We start from the raw sequence: 22,924 nt of genomic DNA on the forward strand, positions 1-22,924 counted from the left end.
CAGTAAAATCTGTGGCAGGAACACATATGCTATTTCTAATATCCCAGCTTATTCCCACTACAAATAATTACGCCTTGCTACCTAATGTTATCAACAGGTTTACTTTGATTATTTATTTGATATTACCCTAACCCTGTCCCCCAAAAAATCATTCTCGTACTGTGACCACATCATAAGTTATTTTAACCAGGACATATAGATTTACATCTTGTTTTCCATTTCATGTTGTTTGTGAAGAGCATATTTTCTTACCCGTCTTTATAGAAAGTGCTTATTCCACACAAGTTCCCCCAATTTCAAACCAAATGCTCACAGAGTAAATTACTAAATAGAATTAATGAAAGCAGAACTTTTGCATTCGTTTATGCAATTAACTTTGAAAGGAAAACAAAAATAACCAACCCCAGAGGTATGTTCTGTACTTCTTGGTACTATATGTATATATGCATTCTTCTAGCATTTACAAAAATTTGTTGAAAATTATTCAATGGAAATATTTGAAATATTTTAAGTCACTTGTTAGCTACCAAAGCATATTCACACTCAGCCCTTTGCAAATTCTTCTTTGTTTTATGAAGCAATATTACTGGGAAGACAATTCTCAAAGCTACAGCTGTATCAGTGATGAAGTATTTTCTTGATGAGTATGTCTTTTTTCACTTTGAGACATGCTCTCAAAAACTCAGTCTCTGGATCAGAAACTATGATTCATTACGGATTTGTCCTGGGACTTACAATAAGGTTCAGCAGAAAGTTCTATAGCCCGAGCTAGAGGTTTCAGTGGAACGCAATTACAATTTTTAGTAAAAGATAGAATTTACCAGGGGACCATCTAATAATTGAGACATGAAAAAGTGCCATAAGGAAAAGATATAGTTTCCAGAATTCTGTTCTAAGAATAAACATGAAACTGAAATGTTTCTGTTACTCTGCAGGACTGAACATAATATTTACAGTATTTGTCCATTACATTTTCTTAAATAACATTTTTGAGTTCTCAAATAATTAAAACAAGAAAAGGAGAAACCCATTTTCAAACAGCAAGTACAGGATGATATTTATCCCTTCTAATTTTATCCATGTAAAAGTTAAATATTTAGTGCAAGATAAGTTTCCAAGACCTGCTGAGCAGGCAGTGAAGAAAAACATGTCAGTGTTTAAAGAGCCAATTCTACAGTTTGTATACTGTATGTGGAATATGACTATGATCTGTTACCAAACAGCTAGCTGTTCACTCTTTATCTCTTTCTCTTCTGGAGGAGTTACATGAGCAAAGACATTTTTGGTTTAGATTTGCTTTTTTTCATTTGTTTGCTTTATTTAAATTTTGATCTGCTTTATTTAAATTTTGATCTGCTTTTCCATTGAAGTCAGTGAGACGGATTGTCCTCTGAACATGCCTCTCTCTCCATTGCCTGGTAAAATGCTTGAATCTGTGTATACCACTTAAGAGTTATTTTAAGTAACTAAAATGTAGTGAATTTGACTCACTGGCAGGTTCCAAAAGGCAGCAGTTTCTTTACCAACATTTGAATGCATCAAATATATCAAATTGACAATATGTGATGCTGATTTTAGTAGATGCCAGAAAGAATAGTTCTTGGCCAAATGTAATAATATCTTAATAATGACCTTTTCAGGAAGTTAAGCTATCAGAACACAGCGAGGTCAAGAGGATGATAAACAGTGAGTTGAGTGTGACTGACGCAAAGGACCGCCTAGCTGAATGGTCACAGTCAGCAAAATTTACAGTTACAAATACAGCTGTTTCTACATTCTAATGCAAGGAAATATGCAATTGGGAGAAAAATCCCACACATTTTTTATTGAAAAGCAGTATTATGGGAAATGATAAATATTTATCTCAGTATCATTTCTTCACGCAATGTTGTGGCACTAACAGTTAAAAAATACTCATATACCACAAAACAGAAGCAAGGAAGAGACTCTCAATATGCAATATTTTGGTGAGACCACTCTTGTAACATTTATTCATATTGCAAAGAATGTGTGAAGTAGAAAACTTAGAAGAGAGCCACGTAAGTGATGCAAGGTTACATAAAAAAAAAGGCCAAAAATCTGGGACCAAAGGTGCTCTAAGGAGCTTATCAAAAGGAAGGTCAAAAGTGTGGGTATCTAAATTTGAACAAAATATATCAGAGAAACAGCTCAAAACATACTTTATAAATACTATGAAGGACACTTGTTTATGCATAGGGAATAGAAATGAATTCTTCAAGTGTGAGCAGGCAGGCCAGACTTGAAAAGTTAAGGAAAATTATCAGTCATATGATGCATGTGCCCTAATCTGGGAGTCTAAAACTGCAACCAAGTTTAGGTTCTCTTTAAAGCTAATGGAAAGAACCAAGCATCTCCAGAGGTCAATCCATCTCATCCTAAACAGAAGCCCGAAATTACATGGAATGCATCTGCTAGTTCCTGTTTCTCTCCTTTCACGAGAATACAAGCAGCAATGACCAGTTCAGACTGAGGTGTCTATGATTTCTATGTCCAAAATTAGGTGACATGTATCCCAGCCTGTATTACTTTTTAGAGCCAGGCTGTCTTCAGGATTTCAAGTGTTATCACCAGCAAACTGATAATCTGTATTTTTCTTTCTCCTGGGGAGGAAAGCTTATCCCCTCGCCTGGGTATGAGAGCGTAGAGAGAAAGAGGGAATCTGTCAGTAGCTTAGGGCAGTAGTGCATAATCACTAGATTTTTCATTTCAGCTTTCAACTTGAAATTACAGATCTAACTTCCATTTATGACTGCTATGACTGTACTGAGATTAGCATTTACCATATCACTTTCTACAGCTGGTATCAGTGAAAATATTTATGCACACAGCGAGAGAAGAAAAGTATCTGCCAAAACCTGTGGGTGCCACTAAAAACATTTCTTTCAAATCTGTGTTTTTGTATAGTGCAACAGCACAATGGTACTCTGCTTACAGTTGGAAACACCAGGCACTTTCATAATCCCAAAAAATTAAAGTAAAAAATAATTATCGCCCTGTAGTAGTAGTTATATTTTGAGCAAATTAGGTGCTGTAAGTAGAACACAGCATCAGACATGACACCTCAGTGGAGAGAGATGTTGACTTTCTAATGAAGCCCCCCTGTAACAGATGTAGCTGTAAAGTCTAGTCTTAACTTGAAGGTCTTCTTAGATTTCCAATAAACAGAGTGCACAAGAAAATAAAACCAAATGAAATATGAACACACAGAGCTCCCCTAGGCTTAAACCAGTTTAGAGTTTTAAACACTATGATGGTAGGAGGCCTTCTTAGATACTTGGAGATGGTGGGGTGCTACCAGAGCCAGACAACTAAAAGCCAGTTGGATTGTGAAGTCTGGGCCAGGTCTTCGTAATATAAATTGCTGAATGAACTGTTCCTTCTTACCAACATTTGGCAGAGAATACTTGGGGGGGGGGGGGTGTTAATTGCCATTGCTGCAAGCTATAGAAAGGTTTGTGTGACGGTGATGGAATGCTGACCTCACTGAAGAAAGACCAGTTTTACCTTAGCTAATGAATAATAGTCACCATTTTCTGTAATTGTTCACCCCCTTTACTGTCACGAACGGTCTTATGATAATAATCATAGTATATAATCTGACGCAAGTGCTCTTAAAGAAATTTCTAGTAAAGGGCTGCAGCCTCTGTGGGAGGTAACTGTCGGAATTATCTTAAACCACTACCTGTCTTCCACTACAATAGAAAAGGCCTTTAATCGAAATAATCCTTTTTCAAACGAGCAACTTTTTTCCCTCTGCAATTCACTCATCTTAAAAAGAGCACTATAGCTTTTGTGCATAACTTAATTCATTCTTCAAGACAAGTACAAAATTTGTCACTGACATTTAGCGCCAGCCGTAGGCAATGGATAAAATGAACTAGTTAGCAATTTAACCTGTAAAAAAAACAGAGTGGGATGAACAATTTTCTGCCATCAAAGCAAATGGCTAACATTTAGCAAGATTTTATTTTTATTTTTCAGCCCATCCCATCCTCAAGAAGAAAGAAGTCAGGCTAACATTTTTTCTGGGTCCTAAATCTTCCTCTCAGCCTATTTCTTTAATGGTTTAAAGTAAATGACTATCCAGAGGATAATTAGGCACTGTGCTGTCGCATCGTGTCAGGTCACAGCTGGATTTAGTCAGCATTAACCTTTGGGGAGAATTGGAATATCAGTATCATTTAAAATTAAAGACGTGTAAGCAGGCATTTCTGGAGATGTTAGAAAAGTAATTGTCTGTAAATTGTTTGACCTTGAGATTTAATTGCATGCACAACACATATTCTAGCAAGAACCCTGGACTGTGTTCATTCTCTTTCACCTCCGTACCTCTCACTTTGCAGAACCCATTAAGCTACCTGTGGATTTTTCTGTAAAATATTAAAGATTGTTTTATACCGAGAACAAAAGCTTTTAAGCAAGACCTCTTGCAAACAAAACTGTTAAATTGCTGTAGTATAGACCTCACCTATTTGAATTTCAGTCCTTCTATATACTTAGAAATGTCTATGTTCGTATATACATAGAAAATACTTCTTTTAAAGAGCTATGCTTAATTTTTATACCTTTTTTTTTCACTAACAAGTTTGCATACTTTGCCTGATTCCCTTTTTCCCTAATGAGACAGCTTATGTTTTCAAAGTCCCTCAAGCTAGGCAAATCTCTCCACTGCTTCCACTGTTAATAATGAAACTTCATAATTATACAAATCCAAGGTGGCCAATCAGCTTCTCAGGCTGAGCCTTCGGGTACCTCATGCATTATTTATGTTGCACTTGGGCCTGTGAACTCACTTGCTTACATTAGAAGACTAATTAATATTTAATCACACATAGAGAGGGCACACAAAGCTGTGTTAGTCCCCAGAAGAAGTGCAAATAAGAGTGTACACAGGTGCTTGTTTGCTTGAGTGTGTGCATGCTCCATAATATACACACTCAGACACACTGATCAGAAATACTCCCCTCAGATTGGGAACAAGGCAAGTCTTTGATGATGCTAACATATGCTGCTAAAGACATACGCAGTTTTGATCCTAACTGCAAAATATTTTTCTCAAGTGATGCTGAAACCAGTTAAGACTCTCCACGAAAATGTTCAGGAATGACTTTCTACCTGTCTACAGCCATACTTCCTATACTCTCGGGTCTAGACTCTTCATACTGGCACTAAGTCATCAGCTTAAAGCAGTTCTTGTTTCTATTACAATCCATGAGAGAAAATAGTAATATTTCCAAGCACCCTCTCTTTTGGGTATAACCATCTCTTCCCTGGCATGGGAATGATGGATAATCACAGCTGCCAACTTGTATGGACAAGAAAGGTCTTGAAACAACTGCAGTCACAGTGATGATGATTTAAGTTGCAGAAGATGCCACTTGCTACTGCATTTTTTCCATGTAAATCTTCATCTCAGTTCATTCTTACCTATCATTGTGCCTCTACCTGTAAAAATCTCAGTTGTCTTGCTTCCTTTTTGTTTACACAGACCATGACAGATCACACTACAGTATGAAACCTTTTTCATGGGAAGGGAGATCTGTATCTGGAAAACTCTCTGAATAAACAATTCAAAGCAGTGAGAAAATTATGTCTTATTAAATTCCACTTAGCACAATGTAGTTTAATATCAAACAAAATGTTTCATCACGTTGATACTACTAGTATTTCAACCAATATTTCCAAAGAAGCCATTAACTTTTCTGAGTTACTATCCTCTCGGACCATTGCAATCTCTACCCACCATTGTGCTATAGCTTCTAAGGGCAGACAATTAAGGACTTCATCTGAACTTCCTTTGTAAAACACTGTTTTCATTTGTATTTTCACTAGCTTTGTCTCCCCATAAAAAATAGTAAAGAGGACTTACAGACTTAATTCCAGCATCCACCTCTAAAGCATTACTGAAGCATTAATATGGACTCAAAATGCTTGATCTTATCAATAAATGAAACGGCTGTAATAACCACAGCTGGAAAAAAAAAAAAAAACAACAAAAGGAAATCAAAACAAAACAATAGAGAACAGAAATCAAAACCAAAACAACAACAACAAAAAACAAACAAAAAAACAAAACAACCTAACAAAAACCACAAACACACAAAAAAACCCACCCCACAGGAAACTTTGGTGGTCAGGAGAAAAAAGTTAGAAAGAAAAACAGTGAGGACTCTGAAGGTCACCTGGAGTTCTGTGTCCAGACCCAGGTGCCACAGTACAAGAGGTGTGGTGCTACTGGACAAAGTCAAGTGAAAGGCCACTAAGACAAAGGACTGGAGCATTTCTCCTATGAGGAAAGTCTGACAGAGACAGGACTGTTGTGTAGCTTAGGGCAGAGAAGACTCAGGGGGAATCTTAATGTGTACAAGGTGCAAGGGTATGGAAAAGAGGGCACCAGGCTCTTTTCAGTGGTGCCTAGTGACAGCACCAGAGGCAATGGGCACAAACTGAAACACAGGAGGGTCCCTCTGAACATCCTAAACATCAGGAATCACTTTTTTTCACTGTGAAGGTGTCCAAGCCCTGGCACAGGTCACCCAGAGAGGCTATGGATTCCATTCTTGGAGATATTCAAAACCACCTGGACAAGATTCTGGACAACCAACTCTGGGTGGCCCTGCTTGAGCTGGGGAGGTTGGACCAGAGGACTTTCAGGCGTCCCTTCCAACCTCAACCATGCTGGGAGTCTGTGGCAAGTTTTAAGAAATTGTCCAAGACAAAATGTAGAATTTCTGTCTAATATTTGGCACTTCATTTTTTCTATATTCTTTTTAATTTATAAATTTTACTTTTAAACTTAAAAAGCAAGAAGTTTACATGTTAAAAGAAATACTAATTTTCGTTTGGCTGGGATATTTCATTTCGAAGACAATGCTGTGCAAAGTTCCTACTCTTCTCCCAGCTTAGTTTTGGTTGAAACTATTCTTTCAACATGAATCAAAGATAGAAATATTTTTCGTTACTTCACAAATCCATGTGAATAAAATTTGTTGAAATAATATCTCATAGTTCTGGTAATACTGATCCAGGTTCAGAAACTCGGTGAAACTTTAAAGTGGTAAGGAATCTTTACAGTCTTGAATGAAGTGTGCTACACAAATAAGAAGTGTTGTTATTGTTAAACAATCAAGTGAAACTAGAAAACATTATAAAAATTGCTCAAGTGTGCAATCCATCCTTGTCCTTCTACTCTTACTTCTCTCTTAAATTCCAGATTCCAGAGCTTAAATTTGTCATTACATCAACTGATAAAGTAAAACAGCCTAACAGTGCAGCCTCAAAACTAAGCAGTGGTGCAAAATACTTCTTGTAAAACAAAAGATGTAGGAAACTGTATGACTTCAAATGCCGGACACCAAAGTTCTTAAAATCAAACTGCTCTTAAGAAACCGTGAACTGCATCTTGAGACATCACTTGTACTCACTATAGAGGACCTTCCATAGTAAATTGATAGAAATAAATAAGCTGGGCCACCGTGCACTCCATACCATTCCATGTATGCAATATATATATACATGATATATTGACATCAGTTTGCTAAACACCTCTGGCAACCACTGAAAAAGTAGACATGCATATATTAGTTCAGTAATATGTTTTAAATTAAACCAAAATTGAAATCATCTTGATTTTTTTTTTCCCCTTTCAGAGACAGAAACAGTGAAGGATTAAATGTATGCCAGGAATCCTTTACCACACATCTGGCAAATTTATGGGGTTTTGCATCCATTTTCCAGTGCTACAGTCCCAGAGGTGCATGAAACGAGAAGAAACATTTGTTGTAGTTCCAGGGAGAGTTTGCAATTTCATAACCTTCTTTAAGATACTTTCATTTTAAAAAATCAAACACTTGCAGCCATGTTTACACTATTTCCTTACAATGAGATACATGCAGAATTTGAAATATGTTTAATTCACTTATAAGAACTAAATGAATCATGCTGATTTTCCTTTTTTCATTCACTTTTCTTCTGCATTGTAGTTACTATTTTAACATCGGACTAAGTAAGTATAAGGACAGGTAGAGCACTGACTAATATCAACAGCTGCAGGGGTAAAGTGAACTTCCTTTTTTTTCAAAAGTCATCAAAAAGTGGGTTATTTTTGCAGTATTGTGCAAAAAATATTTTCCGATATTGTGGTTGTTTGCTAAATGTACCATTATGCCACCACCTTCAAAGAATAAACTTCATCAGGTTACCTAAAACCCATCTACCAAACAGGACAACAGAGATGTTAAAAAAATAAATAAAATTAAAAAAATCATCTAGCATTACTAGTTTCCATATTCCATTCCAGTTTCAATATAGGATTGTCATATTAACTGTATTCTCTAATGGTCTGGTCAGCCTACCATTAAATTATTAAAATAAAGATGAGGGACCTGATTCTCAGCTGGCATACATCAGTAAAGTTTCATTGGTTAAAATAGGGCCACACCAATTTTCACCTCCTGTGAATCATGCCTATAATTTCAATCAGAACAATTACATTATTAGTTTCCTAGTATATTAACATAAGTTGATAACAACTCATAATTCTCTGCCTTTTTGTAAAGCCCTTTTCAAGCATAGGTGCATTCACCTGGTAGATGGGTGAATACATAAGCTGTTGTCACATATGCAGCTGAATAGTGTTACACAGCACAGACAAAACCATGGAAAAGATGTATGGTCTTTCTGAATCTACAACTCACAATGCTCAAGAAATTCAAGAGACCTTTTAGCTGAGATTAAAAGAATAGATGTTGCTGGTTTACAGTAGTACAAAATAATAATAATGCAACAAATGGTCTAAGATGATATTAATTTTATGCTATAAAAAGACTAATGTACCTGTCTTTGAAAGAAAACACCACTCCAGAAGCAGAATATGAGAAAAATACCATTTTTTAACAAAAAAAGAGGATGAAATGGCAACTGCTATACTAAACACCAGTTATAATATTACATATGTAAACAAACGAAAACATATATAACTACTTACATCGCCAGTGTTTTCAACTCGTCAAGTATTCACCAGCTGTGTTAACAAACTCAGCGCCACCTAAGGGGTGCTTTTCCCCAGTCATTACTACTTTCGGGTTTCAGTGTGAAGCAGGGATTTTAACTCTCTTTGCCACAAGGGGAACAATTTCTGCACTCCGGTAGCTTCAGGGCATGTCAGAGTCCAGAGTAACAAAAGTACCTGCGGCAATTCCATAAACCACTCCCTTCTAAAAAAGTTCCCAGATTTTCTTGGATATCAGTCCAAGGCAAAGAAATTAACTCTGCCAATGATCAAAACCCATAACACACTCCTTTTTTTTTTTTTTTTTCTTCTTATTTAAAAGTCTTGGTGTACTGCTTCGTTTTCTGTAACAACCTTATACCACATAGGGAAAAAAAAACCCTGTATTTTAAAATAGTAATTTAAATATAAGATTTTTTTTTTCAGATAAAGAAAAGTAATAGAATATATATAAAATAAAATCACACAGGGACAAATGCTCACCCCAGAAGGCTCTGCATTCCATAGTTTCCTTATATTTTGTGTACTTCAGCTTTTAAAGGTACAATAATATTGAAGAGATTTATCACAAAAATATGAATAATAAATGCACTCAGAAACATCAAGTTATACCTGCTCTGGTTACAGCTTGAAAAATTTCTGAATAAGCTTAATAAAGAAAATACAGACTTTGGGAAGCATAAGTTATCATGAAATCACTACAAATTTTGCTGGACTGAAAAAGGAAATTAAAAAAGAGAAGAACAAAATAGACAATGAAAGACAAAAGTCAAGAAAAAGAAGAGAGAGAAAAAATGAAAGAGAGAATATTAAACTAACCTTACTCACAGTCAAAATGTCATTCAGCAGTCTTGGTTTTATTCCTAGAAAGTATCTGTATTAAACCCATTTTTATTAAAAGTTTGGTTTGCTGCCCAGCTTGACTTTACCTTTTAAAAACATATATATGTAGACATATAATCAATTTTTTACTCCTGGTCAGAATAATTCATTTCAAATCCTAATTTCATTCTTTTTTTTTAATCCAGGACCTGTTTGGAGTTTCTATATAAATTTAGGAAGATCAAGACCTCGAACTTCACTGCAGGTGTTCCCAGTGTGCATTATCAAGAATAAATTCTTAGACATAACTCTCAAACACCATGGACCTTTTATATAATATTTTTCAGAGTTTTGCTGATGAAAAATAAATATGTAATACAGCTAGGAAACTTTGTTGTAAATTAGATTTATAACATACTTGTATTTATACACTTGGATAGGTATGTATCGGGGAGGTGTGTCACCAAATCACAGAATCCTTAGAGTTGGAAGGGACCTCTGGAGATCATCTAGCCCAGTCCTCAAAGCATACACTCATCTATGAGTTATATATGTGCTTGTATTTATCAAAATCTTCAAAACTGCTTCAGCAATTAAACAGGGTTTCAGCAGTTAATACATCAGTAATATAATTGTCAGTAAATTTGCTTTCCATCACTATCTACCTTTCCTACTTTGAGGTTGAAATTCACCATTATGCAAAACTTTTACTAATCCAAATTAAGAAAATAAATAAAATCCATACATAGAAAACCCTGGTTTATTTCTTTTGTCTGACTTCTGCAGAACTATTGACACTTCCTGATCCCTTTCAAATCTCAGCTAAAAGAGCTGTCGATTAAAAATATCTATCTCTGCAAAAGCCTTGTTTCCTCAAATGAACAGAGCACAAACTGATTTCAGGCATAACTTCCTCAGTGTTTCTTCATGGTTTTATATCTGCTACACAGAAGCAAAATGTACAATAGGATACAAGAAAACCCACTTTGGAAAGTTGGAAAACTGAGATCAAATCTGCCATTTTTCACTGTTTTCCTACGCAGTTGAAGTACGAGTGATATTTGCTACTTGGATACATTTGCATAGAAACATTTCTTACTCTGCACTCCCTTGAAAGTCAATGGAAAGGTTTCTGTTGACTTCACTGAGGTAAGGATGAGGCATTATACAGCCAAAAGAAGACGTTTCTTGACAACACACAGTGTGCATTCACTCCCTTTTCAAATTTTACTCTTTTGCCACCTCCTTCCCTGTGAGTCTAGAGAAATGCAATAAAGTCAGTATCTTCTCTACAACCTCTGCCTTGAACAGTGGGAAAGGAAACAAGAATGAAACTGAAATGGCTCGAACTATATCCTCTATTCCTGCCACCTAGCAGTACTATAAAAATTCCTTTCTGCAGTATAGAGACAATACTCCTCTGCAGTTTACATTACAATAGTGATAAAAAAAAAAAGGAATTGAGCTGACTCAAAATACAACTGTATGAAAAAACCCTAACACACATTTTATTCCAATGTACACCTCTGATACAACTATATTTAATATCTGCATTCTCTATCAACTACAAATGCAAACCTTAGAACCGAAGCAAGTATTTCCTTGCAAAATATTTTGTTTAGAACTGGTGAGACTTTCTTACACGCTAGGCATGGCTTCACTGTATTTAATGAGTGTTTTAATTACAGAAACTTTCAGTCACTGTTTTTAAGTTTATGGAAAATCATAACAGTAAGTTTTAAAAAGAACACTTTGCCTACACTGTTTCCATTGGTAAGTTAGCTGGTACAGAATGTGAAATGAAATGCTATTGCAATCAATGTCAAGAGTTGAACATTTTGGATTTTGTATACTAAATGTCGTTCAAGAGTTCCACTTTGAAGAAGTGCATTCCAGTGTGATAAAAACCGGTAGCCTTTTTCACAGTTAAAATTTTCCTACTTTGTTGCCAAGTATCTGCATATTAATAAGTAATGACATTTATTGAGAGGAAGCACTCCAAAATAACACACTTAACTCACTGTCTTTATTCACTGCATCATAGTAAAAATGTACCCTTGTGCCAAAGGGAAGTTATTCCTTTAAACTGCAACTCTAAATTGCAACTAACATGCTGAAGCAAGGATGTCACAGTCATACATAATTACCATTTCTACAGGAGCCTGTTTCCTGTGGTGACAGTAGCATATTTAAAATACAGCATTTTCAGTCTTTGATGTCACTTTTCTCATACAAAACTGTTTTCTTCACTAAGAGCCCCATTCAGTAGTCCAGCCTTATCCAGTAAAGCACTTAAGCATATGCCTAGATCCTATTTATTTCAAAGGAACTTAGGCACATGATTATGATTATTATCCTGAAAAAGGATTGAACTTAAATATATGTTTCAAATGCTTTGTCATATAGGAACCTAAAATAGGAGCATAACTGCTAGCTGCAATACTACTAATACTCCTGACTACCCAGAAATTTTAGTGACAACAAGTTTTATCATGTTTTACAGGTTTATTTTTCCAAATAATATTTTAGTATTATCTTGTCTTATCACAGAGCACATGCTGTAAGCTTATTACAAGCCAACAAAAACTTTGAAAAAATATTAAGCCTAAACATATTTGAATCTTTAATACTTTACCAGTGCTCCTCGTGGCTTAAAGGCCATAAGCCTTAAATACCACAGAAGCTTTTTTTTCATATTTGAAATGAGAATGCTAAGAAAGGTATCTGCTGCTTGTACAACAGGTTAGAAAGCAGAAATTCACAGAGAAGCCAGAAGAAAAGCCTTCCTGTATCTGCATTTCTCTTTCCCTCTTTTGCTTTTTCTTATTCATAATCACTGTAATAAAAAAGGTGTTTTCCTGGATAAATATAACAGAACAAAGAATACAGTGTGATTGGCTCTGTTATACTACCAATTTTTTTTCCAGCAACCTAGCTGTAAATAGTGCCTAGACTGTAAAGCAATAGAAACTGTCACCTATTCCCCTTGCACAAAATACCTCTGTGCTTACCAAAACCTGAGGAAATCCTTTTTAGCAACCTGACATTGAAGTCAGCCTTTACAGGAATACTTAATGTCAAACACCACAGTATTGTTTGTTGGGGCTTTTAAATTAACATCCTCATTATAACAGACTCTACTGAATTTAATATTTATACCCTAAGGTTGACACAGCCGGAAGATTGTGTCACCGTTCTCGTAACAAAACTGGGCACAGTTTTCCTCGGGGCTCTTCAGTGATTTACATGACTAGGGTAGACCATAGTGGCTGCTGAGGTATGTATAATGCCTCTTCTTCATAAGTTCATTATGTTTTCCCTCTTAGGATAATTTCTTACAGCTAGAGCACAAAATCAAAAATTTAGAAATATATTTTGCACTTCTCACTGGGCCACAGACTCTCCATGAGGATCTTGAACAAATTGTTTTACTTAGCCTACTTCTGCTTTTCACATCAGAAAAGCAGAGATAAAAGCAACAGGAACATTGAAAGGCTTAATTCATTAAGATTGTCAAAGAACTTTCAGGTCAATGAATGAAGGCTGCTACAGATTAATATATTAAAATTTTTCATAATTTATTTGTGATCTACATGTTCAGTTTTACAGACCAGTAACTGTAACTGAGAGATATTAATATGTTTCCTCTATTTAGGCTGTGCACCAGAGTACTAACATACACTTTGGGAACAACCTTCTTCTGATGGAAAGTTATAGCTAAATGAAATATAAAGACATACCTCATATTTATACCCACAAACACAGTACATATACAGAAAATAAGTACTGAGATACCTGTCCAAAGAAAGAAAAAGATTATTCCCTGATTGTGTTGCAAGGCCATAATTCCTCAAGATCAATGATGTATGTTGTAGAAATGCTCTGAAATAAAACGCCTGTAATTAACTAAAATAGTATCTTATATAAGACCCTTTGTTTTATATATGTCTCCATATTAATGCACTGTGCTGAAAGGAAAATAAAATAGCGGAGGAAGAAAAGACGTAATTGTATTTTTAAAAACAAAATCTGCTTTATTCCGGTTGCATTTTTTTCCTTGGGATTTTTTCCTTTTAAAAATAAAAATTCCATTTTCCTGTCTGAATTCAAAATGATTGACTGGAGCACGATATTAAGTAATAAATAAAACAGTCCCAGTGCCTGAAAGACTCCTGAATAAAGAGAAAATTATTTTTGGATTTTCCTTCTGATCAGATATGAAATATTCTGAAACGCCACCTCTATAATTTGATAAAAAGCTTGATATCCCCAAATGAAAATAGGATTCAGCACTTTCATTTTTCTGTCTCTAAAGGAACCTCTAGGTAAACTGATTTTAAAAAAATGAAAATCTCAAGCATAAAGGTGGGAGTAATGAAGCAAGTTTAAATATGCGCTGACCTTTGAAATGAACTGCATTCCATGTTGTTTGGCCAAGAAGCTGGCTGTGTTGCTGTACCCATCAATTTCCACAGTATAAAAGATGTGGGTTTTGGAGCTGCCCTGCTCTCTGGTGGATGTCGATAGGCATCGCTGCAAATACACCAGTGCTGATAGCAACAGCCATATGTTCATTGCTCTGAAATATTAAAAAGAAATCCACAAGGAATAAAAGTGTAAGCATCTTCTTTTGTTGTTGTTGTTGTTGTTCACTGTAAGAATTTGCCCAGAGGTGACTGTATTTTATTTTCCCTTTCTTTGTTTAAAAAAAAAATAGAATCCTACAGTCTTTCACTTAGTAGTAATATTAAACCAAAAAGAAGAAAGCAAAACAAAACATATTTTTGGAAGCTAGGAGTATTATGCTGTTTGACAGTATCTAAAAGCAAGGTAATGTTATATGATATTATTCATACAAACTTAAAAATTAGAATGTACGCTATTTTTCTGCTTTACTTATGTAATTATTTCCTTTTTCCACTCCTGTGTCATTACATAAGTTTCACTAATTTTAGTCAGTGATTTCCTAATCTCAAGCTGTTCACTAGACTTGAAGGTCAAACGACATTCTCCGAAAAACTTCAGTGTTTGATACCAAAATGGTAGATTGCTACATGAATATACAGGAATTTTAATAATGACTACTAATCTAAATATCTGTATAGCTGTTCTAAGTCCTTCCGTAATATAATTTATCAAATACCGGTTTAAAAGAAAGTCTTAAGATCTAATCATATATTGTCTAGAAAGAATGAATTCTAGAAAGATGTCAAAGTCAAGTTTGTACATGTGAGAAGTACCATGGGTATCTTCATTAGGCAATATTCATACCTGTATGAAAAATGATTCTGTACATGCTAACTCATAGTTCCTGTCTTTAAACATAGGACAGTAGCAAGTAACAAAAGTATCCTGAGTGATATCCTGGTATTTCATCTGTGATGAAACAAGGGTATCTTTATAGTATACGTGCTATTAAGTGCAAAAAGTAGTAGAAATCCAGCTAACTTTGTCACCTACATTCCCGTTCTTTTATGCACCTGTTAAGATCTGTATAATAACAGAATTTAAATATAACTTTTAGATGGACGGGACAATATAGTTTTGCATGTTATAGGTGGTCATGTTCATTTATATGCTTGCATATTTGCAGCAATTATTATTCAAATAGTCTTTTAGAACAGCAGTCAGATATAAATTATCAGTGGGACCACACAAATATGTAAAAATAAACCACTGTATCAATCCAGTCTTTGAGGCTATACACCTGTCTTTCCTAGGCAACGTCTTTCAATCACATCCTTCTTGGAAGTCCAAGAATTAACACAAAGCAGTCAGTGCATGAATTCGACCCCCAGACCCGGTAGCACCTCTTTTTAATATTAGGTGCAAATTAAGGTGCAACAGAAAAAACAGTTTATCTCGTATCATTCAGTCCATAATAATATAAACCCATGAACTTTAATAAACACTGTCAGACTGAAAAAATATACTTAAGGTATCTGCACAGTTAAAGATAAACATCAGATCTTGACTGAGATCCTATCACCTAGATACTCCTGAAAATGCCTAGTAAAGCCTATCTTATGGAGTCCTTACTAAGTATGTTGAGTGTTTCTGGATCCTGACTGCTATCTGAAGCATAGGCAGAGCCTCACAGAGGTAGGGGATTTTTTTTTTAGCCAGACATATGCAGTCTAAATTTCTAAAGTTTTTCACCAAATTTCAGTTAAATAAGTACTAGGGTCACTACTGGTTTTCCACACCGTGTTTTCTGGATCACCAAAGATTGAGGTTGTGGGAACTGCAATTTATTTCCTAGCTAAGCAACCAGATTACAGCTCCATGAAGAGAAGCACAGTAATAAATGGAAAAGAAGCTATGAAAATTACAGAAGTTTCAGCTTCTGCCTGTAAGGACAGTGCATGAGGCTAAAGGTTATTTACCTTGGTGTTTCTCCTGCTAATGCAGGTCTAGGTCTACTTTGTATGGGCTATTTACTTATGTGGTGACTGAGGCAGAAAAAGAAGACAGTGCAGCTCATCTACTCTAAACATGATTCAGAATGGTTTTCAACCAAGGTCACTTCTTACCGATTCTAACACAATCTAGAGCCAATTTGATCTCCACAGCTGGCTTAGGGCAATGCTGGCCTATATTTAGAGTGAGTGAAAGGCTGAGGAGTGTACAGAGGAATTGGGGCTGCATAGCGTATTAAGAAAACAAAACAAACCAAACTGATAGCTTACACCCACTCTGTACAATTCATACAGAATAAAACATTTTTATAATAAAAGATCAAAATTGGTCTACCTAGAATGGCCCAGATCCTATAAGTGTTCTTTCAGGAAAACAAAAACACAGGTTCATCCCCCTGCAGAAGGTCGTAGGGTAGAGCACTATATTTTTCAGTAAGACTGATAACTCTGGTATTGGTAAATGTGTTTTTTACCCCTTCTCTGATGCTATATTCCTTAACATCCGCTTTACAGCTTTTCAAAACAAACTATTTTGCTACTCATAAAGTAGAGATCTGCAGAACTTTATTGTTTTTTCAAGCTGATAGGTTTGGGAAATTTGACCTGACTTGAATGGAGCTACTCTGCAGATTTTTTTTTTTTTATTATTTTTTTTTGTTTTTGACTACCAATCAGTTTCCTGGGTAAAAAGATAGAAAAAAATAGAGAAAAAATTCTTTAGAGAATACAACGTAAACATGACTGAGAGGCATTTCTTATATACTAGTGGCTTATGCTAGCTGTAACTAGAAATGGGGGGGGAAATGCAGGCAGATTTAAAGAGAAAGAATATAAAAGCAATAATCACTGAAAGCCTCTGCTATTCATATATACATTACAAAGCTTCCACCACCAATATAAAATTAGTCATACATGACATCAAGATGATACTTACAAAAAAGTTTGATTGACAAATGAGAAAAAAACACCCTACAATTAGTAAAATTTTAGATGGTCATTTCTGAAAACAGGTGGCAATCCTGCAAATGTATATTTTCACAGAAGAGTTAAATATTTAATAATTTTCCTTTCCAGAAAAAAAAAAAAAAACAACAAACAATTGACTGGAGCACCTCCCGTATGAAGATAGGCTGAGAAAGTTGGGGCTGTTCAGCCTGGAGAAGAGAAGGCTGTGTGGAGACCTCATAGCAGCCTTCCAGTACCTGAAGGGGTCCCTACAAGGATGCTCGTGAGGGACTCTTCATCAGGGACTGTACTCACAGGACAAGGGGTAATGGGTTAAAACTTAAACAGGGGAAGTTTAGATAGGATATAAGGAAGAAATTCTTTACTGTAAGGGTGGTGACACACTGGAATGGGTTGCCCAGGGAAGTTGTGAATGCTCCATCCCTGGCGGTGTGCAAGGCCAGGCTGGACAGAGCCTTGGGTGGTATGGTTTAGTGTGAGGTGTCCTTGCCCATGGCAGGGGGGTTGGAACTAGATGATTGTAAGGTCCTTTCCAACCCTAACTATTCTATGGTTCTATGACTGGATTCTTGCTCTCTAAGAAATGAGAAATCCAGCCTAGCAAGTGGAGTTGGTAAACCCACTCAAACACACTTCTAAAAGCAAAGCCAACAATTTAAAGAATATTTCATCGGTACAAGTAATAACTAACTGGACACCTTCACAATCATGGTGCTGAAGTAAACCAAAACAGGTGTAGTTTCACCCCAGTTATGAGCTACTGAAAACAAAGTGGGTGGAGAAAATACATCAGTTTGCATTTGCAAAAATTCTATCTAACTTCTTCATGGAAACCTTTGGGTCTCACCCGTAATGTAGAATAGGGACTTAAATCCAGCATGCAGTGAAAATTTACCCAAACTTGGACAAGATAAGGCTTTGAATAGTGCGGTCACAACAAGGTCAGGAGAGGCATGTAATAGTTGAAAATTTAAATCATGAAAGATTTCACCTGCACAAAGTAATTCCCATCCCAAGACTGATTCTATGTATCTCCCATAATGCAGTTTTTCTCTCTTTTCCAATCCATATATTGAGATAACAAAGAGACTGTCTCACCAATACTCTCCAAAGGCAGTGCTAACTGGTAAATTGGACAGAGGAGGATCTGTGCGGCACTAGAATGGGAGAATGGTAAAGAAGGGTCTGCTCTTGAGTGTGAGTGAAACTGGTGATTTATGTTAGAGGCCTCGGATTGACTGATCAGGATGACTAGGACTGAGAACTATGTGCTAGGGACGTGGGACTGTTGCTTGAAAGCAAAAGAGGGTACAAAAGAACCACAATACCACGTGGTGAGAGACTTGAAATAAATTATTTGTACACCTGGACTGACAGGGACCTCAGCTGATCTGAACCTAGTTGATTCTAGTGATAGAGAGTTTGAAAAGGTCCATCATTCGATTACGAGATCTGAGTGAAATACAGAATGCTGAGGAACAGCTGACTGCAGAGAAACAAATGCAGCAACAAACCACCAGCATGCAACTGAGACTTTCGGGGGAAAGAGACCCAGGGCACGAACATTAGCTCTGAAAGAGGAATGGATGAGAAAGGACACACAACACTGAAAATCTTAACCAGCTTGTAAATAACAAAACACAAGACTCTAACCTTCAGACTAGCTCTTCTCTGCAGTACGGAACAAAATCTTAACTTCCAAATCTTGTTGTTCCACTGAAACTGGAAGACACAAAGGAATCCAGTGTCTTAGTTCCAACTACTGAGACACAGGGATAGTTAAAGCCTAGCATTTCAAAGAGTGTGTGCTGCTTCCAACAGCAATGCTCTCTGCTGTGGATGTAAGTATTTCACCCCCATTTATGTCTCAAAGAGGATAGTAGCAAGTTACAAAGGATGACATTTCTACTCATTTTGCTAAGAAAACCCTAATCATGCACACTACATATCACATTAGTAAAATTTTATCAAATCCAACATTAAAAATTCTCAAATTCAGAACTACTGGTGTAAATTGCAAATAAAGAATTAAAGGTATTTTTAAAGGCAGTTGAAGAAGTCAGGCAGTTAAAGGCCTGACTGCATACAACACTTCTTCAGTATCTGCCTTTATTCAACTTTCACGGTAAATACAATATATCCTGAAGTGGGCTCTCAAAGCCTAGTAACTAGTGAAATCCATGATTAATGTTATATGAGGTTACAGATCCTATACAGGTCAGTGCTTCAACTTGTCCTAATCTTCTGTTTCTTCAACAACAAATTCTGAAGAAAATGCTTTGGTTTCAACAGTAAGGATTAAACTTTACTTACATATACTGGAAAGCGATTTAATTTCAGAACACATGATTTCACCTAACTTACCAAGATAGAAGATTCATAATAGTATTAAATTCTACAGGAAGAGGGAAAGTATGAATTTAAGTTTTTCCTCCTGGTGTGACAAGTACCCTAGTACTGTGCAACTGAAATTCCACATAATGAATGAAAACATAAAAATGTTTTAAACCACACATATGCAAGAACAGAATAAACTTATTTTTAATAACATGAGGTAATTAAGGCCAAATAAAAATATAAATTAGATACACACTATCAATAAACCACACAATTTATTGTAGCCACCTCTCTCTAGGTAGTCAGTAGCTACTACAATATATAATGTTGGCAGGCTTTGCTCTTTTTTCAAATGCAGCTGTAGTTACCCCACAGTGTACTGCAAGTTGCATACTTGTTCCATTAACTGAATCTAAAACAAAAAGCAAAAAAACCCTCAACAAACCCCAAAACAGACAAAAACAAAAAAAGCCCACAACAGCCCCCAAAAAACCTCTGATGTTATTTTGGTAGGATAGGAGTATGAGATACTATCATATAAGAAAAAAAACAGAGTTTCTGTTTTGATCAAAAGGTTAGAGGACTGATACTATGCTTATAACAGGTCTTTCCTCAGCTGACCAACTAGGACCAATGCTATCGCAGTAGTGTTTCTATTATTGTTTGTCACTTAATAATAGAAATTAAAAAATAAGGAGTATATTTAAGTACCATTGAATCTTTTACAGTGTCAGTAGCAGATGAGCATCATGTTTTACAATTATTAGTCTTGAGAGTATTCTGGGTTTGTTATAGCAGAGATTTCAGTTTAAGTTCTAAATATGAATCATAAATCCTCAAACAAATGAGTAGCTTCCTGAAATAATTACACAATGCATGTTTCTGAATTGTAATTTTACTCCATAAGCCTACACACACCAAAAAAGACTATTGGTGCTTACAGTCACACACAGAAAAATATTCAGATGTGAACCTAAATTTCTTAAGGTGGTTGAAGATAAATATGTTTAAATAATATTTAATAGTAAAAACCACTAATTACCTCCAGAAATATTTCCAACAATAGCTAAGGAAAAAAATGTACATGTGAAGCAGAAGCAGATTTCCACTTTTTGTTAGAAGTGTTTGTTGTTTTGTAAAACAATGAAATCTAACTAGAAAAAAAAAAAAAAACACCGAGGGTAGAGGGTTTTTGAATGAAAACAATTGTCTTGCTTCTTGTAGATCCCCTTTAATTGTGGTGAGACATTCTTAGATTTTGAGGAAACATTGAAAAACAGCTGAATTACATGCATCAGTTTAAGAATTACAAACAGCTTTCTTACAGGCTTTGTATCATACGCTGAACAAGCCCAGTTTTGCCCTGGTTTATGAAATGTGACAAGACCATAGTTAAAGTTATCTATGCTGCAGGCTATTCATGTTGTCTACTCAGATGATATGTCATAATGCTATGAGTCCAGATACTGTACCTTCTTTGTTTTCTTTCATTTATTTGACTGAAGTTTTATAAAATCAGATACAGAGGCAAGATCCAAATTTATGGCAGTTTCTGCCCATTAAGAATAAGCACCAAACCATAAGGGTGTATTCAGAAGCGTCTCCTGTGATGTCTCAGACCTGCAGACACAGTGAGTACTGTTGATTTTGGGTGTTTTTTCACTTTAGAGCCACTGAAGTGAAGAGTGTATAATAATGCACACACCATTTTACTGTGTTTTTACTAAGCAATTATTTATTTTTGTTTTAAAATGCACTGGTACTGGCAATCACTTTTTGAAGGATTATCTTAGAAACTGTCAGCATTTCAGCATTTTCCAGCTTTATCAAGACACTACTGATTGTGCTAGAAACGGAAAAGTTCAGTTACTGATACAGTGTTTACCACACTTTCAGAGGACATCACTGAGCAACAAGAAACTTCAGAAGTTAACAAATTCTGTAGATAGTTTAATCTTGAAAACAGGCACATTTATGGTGGAGTGCATTTTGTTTCTTTAGTTGCTACAATTTTGTTGGAAAATATGAAGCGCAACAATTATACACTTCTCAAAATATTTTACAAATCACATCCACAATAACACGAGAATGATAAATAGAAAAATAAATACAAAACTACACCTATCTAGGATTTTTGGACTGGCCAAACTGTTTATTTAAGGACTGAACTAGTATAAAAGTTCTTGAACTGAAAGGGAGGAATTAGTTATGTCTAATCAGCATTTTACTGTGAATTAAGTAGTACTACTCTAGACGTGTTATAACAGTATAAATATGCACAGTTTATAAGAAGTGTTACTATCATCTATTACACTAAATGATATATTTGAGGGGAAAATGACAAGCTTTCACGCATGCAGTCTGCAAGCAGAATTAGCAATCTTCCAAACCAAATAAAAGTTGAGAACAATTGCTTCAATTTTAATTTACTCAAATTTGCCAATTCAATTAACTAAAAGATCAGATAGTTCATAAATATGCGGTGGAGAAATATTAGAAAGGAAAGACAACACATTTGTTTGCTCCTATGGGGGGGAGGGAAGGAGAGACAGAGACATAATTTATTGTCTGTGCAGCATGGAAAGGTTATCCTGGGGTGGAAAAAAAAATATAATGTGCCATAAAAACAACGTCTCTGATGAGTCCATGTTTTTAGTGCCCAGTAGAGTTATGAATTTTAGTTCCAGAATTATCTTTTGAAGGTATTTTGTATGTTTCCCTTGAGCGGCAGGGCTGAGAGGTCAGAGATGAAGTGGCTGTTCTGGATTAAAGCTAATGTGACACAGCTATGCAAGCTGGAATTCAAAATTCAATAAGACCTGTATAGCTATCCTACTTCAGGTTTCTCTTTAATTGCAGAGTGTGTTCATTCCCAGAAACAAAACTTATGCAAAGGCTCCACTTAAGCCACTTTCAACTGTTAGAATAGTGTGAAATAACCTTAAACCAGTCTTGAATCATACCAGAAAATTATTTAACTATGATGGTTATAGGACATTATAGAAAATGAAAAACTTATACCTGGTATTAAGCACTTGCTTCTTTCTGCTCTGATAAAATTGACAGAAAACCCAGAAAAACTCAAGACAATCTTTTACCCAGGGTAACTTCAATGAACTCCTGAGCTTGTTCTAAAGAACTTCCAGAATCCATACTAACATCAGGGCCAGGAAAGGTAAGGAATGGCTCAAAACTCACTGTTGGTTTAGAAAAACATTTTCCTAGCTTATGCAGAGGCATAAATACTCTTTCAAACATGTTGAAAGAGTAGTTTGAAGGCTTTAAGATTTCTTTACTGAAGAACCACCAACACTGGATTTGCTCAGGAAGTTTTCCAAGCTGAAGTCCT

General features: G+C 35.6%; 1 long non-coding RNA gene across 1 annotated transcript in view; it reads right to left on the reverse strand.

Annotated features, from left to right (window-relative positions):
- LOC136015361 (uncharacterized) overlaps window positions 1-5,938 on the reverse strand; it is a 154,697-nt gene extending 148,759 nt beyond the window's left edge. Inside the window, exon 1 of the long non-coding RNA XR_010613167.1 lies at window positions 5,891-5,938. This is a non-coding gene — a long non-coding RNA (uncharacterized LOC136015361). The remainder of the gene's footprint in view (window positions 1-5,890) is intronic.
- Between the last annotated feature and the right edge of the window lie 16,986 nt (window positions 5,939-22,924).

The sequence above is a fragment of the Lathamus discolor genome, chromosome 5 (genome assembly GCF_037157495.1).
Source record: "Lathamus discolor isolate bLatDis1 chromosome 5, bLatDis1.hap1, whole genome shotgun sequence".
Classification (NCBI taxonomy): Eukaryota; Metazoa; Chordata; class Aves; order Psittaciformes; family Psittacidae; genus Lathamus; species Lathamus discolor.